We start from the raw sequence: 1,595 nt of genomic DNA, 5'->3' as shown, positions 1-1,595 counted from the left end.
TTTTTTGTAGAATGATCATTTCCCGGTTCTGAGTTCCTTGGTGTGCGCAGTAGATAATTTAGGGTAATATGGGTGTTATTTCAGTTTTAGGCATTTCAGTAATTTAAATTAAATGAAGGCTCTGAGATATGTTTTTCATGTAAAACCAGAACTTGAGAACTGAGCACCGAGGATGATATAATGTAATTACTTGAAACAAGAAAAGTAATGATACAAGTGAATATATCTATGAATAAACTAGATGGTGGCCCGATTCTAACGCATCGGGTATTCTAGAATATGCATGTCCAGTTAGTATATTGCCCAGCCACGTAGTATATTGCCGAGGCACGTATGTCACAGGTCCAAAAAATAAAAAATAAACATACTCACCTAACGATCCGAGGGGCCCTTGTAGTGTATCATACTCACCATTCTTGTCGCTGCTCCTATGCGTCCTGTGTCTCCTCTTCCTGGGATCCTCTTTCTGTGCAGATGGTAGTGCTCGGCTTCAGGAAAATGGCCGCGGGATGCTGCGCGTGCGAAGATCGAGATCGCGGCGGCCATTTTCCTGAAGCCGAGTTCCATTGCAAGTGCCAGGGCTGGTGGGAGCAGGACCTATGAAGACGTCGCGGTCACGTGACCGTGACGTTACGGCAGGTCATTGCCGCACACCAGCCCTGGGACGGGACCTCACCGCAAGCTGACGCTTGTAATGGAGCGGTCCGGGGAGCGTGGCGAGGAGCGAGAAAGGCGGCGGATTGTGAGTATACAGGTTTTTTTTTTAAATTTATTATTTTTAACATTACATTTTGTACTATTGATGCCGCATAGGCAGCGTCAATAGTACAAAGTTGGGGACACACGGTTAATAGCAGCGGTAACGGAGTGCGTTACCCGCGGCATAACGCGGTCCGTTACCGCCGGCATTAACCCTGTGTGAGCGGTGTATGCGGGCGCCGGGCAGTGAGTGCGGGGAGTAAGCGGCCATTTTTTTCTGGACTGTGCGCGTCGCTGATTGGTCGCGGCAGCCATGACAGGCAGCTGCCGAGACCAGTCAGCGAACGAATAACCGTTACAGAAAGACGGAAGTACCCTTAGGCAATTATATAGTAGACTAGATGGCAGCCCGATTCTAAAGAATCGGGAGTCTAGAATCCATATATACTTTATTTATTCAAATGTAAGAATAATTTGGTGGGCGGGGACCCTCGGCCTCCGATTTGGTTGGCGGAGCCCCACGGCCTCCGATTTGGTGGGCGGGGTCCCTCTGCCTCCGCTTTGGTGGGCGGGGCCGCTCGGCCTTCGATTTGGTGGGCGGGGCTCCTCGGCCTCCGATTTGGTTGGTGGGGCCCCTCGGCCTCCGATTTGGTGGGCGGGGACCCTCGGCCTCCGATTTGGTGTGTGCTCTGCCTGGGGCCCCATAAGCTGCCTGGAGCCACTGTGCTCTGCCTGGGACCCCATAAGCTGCCTGGGGCCCCTGTGCTCTGCCTGGGGCCCCATATGCTGCCTGGGGCCCCTGTGCTCTGCCTGGGGCCCCATATGCTGCCTGGGGCCCCTGTGCTCTGCCTGGGGCCACTGTGCTCTGCCTGGGGCCCCATAGGCTGCCTGGGGCC

The sequence above is a fragment of the Ranitomeya variabilis genome, chromosome 7 (genome assembly GCF_051348905.1).
Source record: "Ranitomeya variabilis isolate aRanVar5 chromosome 7, aRanVar5.hap1, whole genome shotgun sequence".
Taxonomy (NCBI): Eukaryota; Metazoa; Chordata; class Amphibia; order Anura; family Dendrobatidae; genus Ranitomeya; species Ranitomeya variabilis.
The sequence above is the reverse complement of the archived record's forward strand: the minus strand, read 5'-3'. Positions refer to the sequence as shown.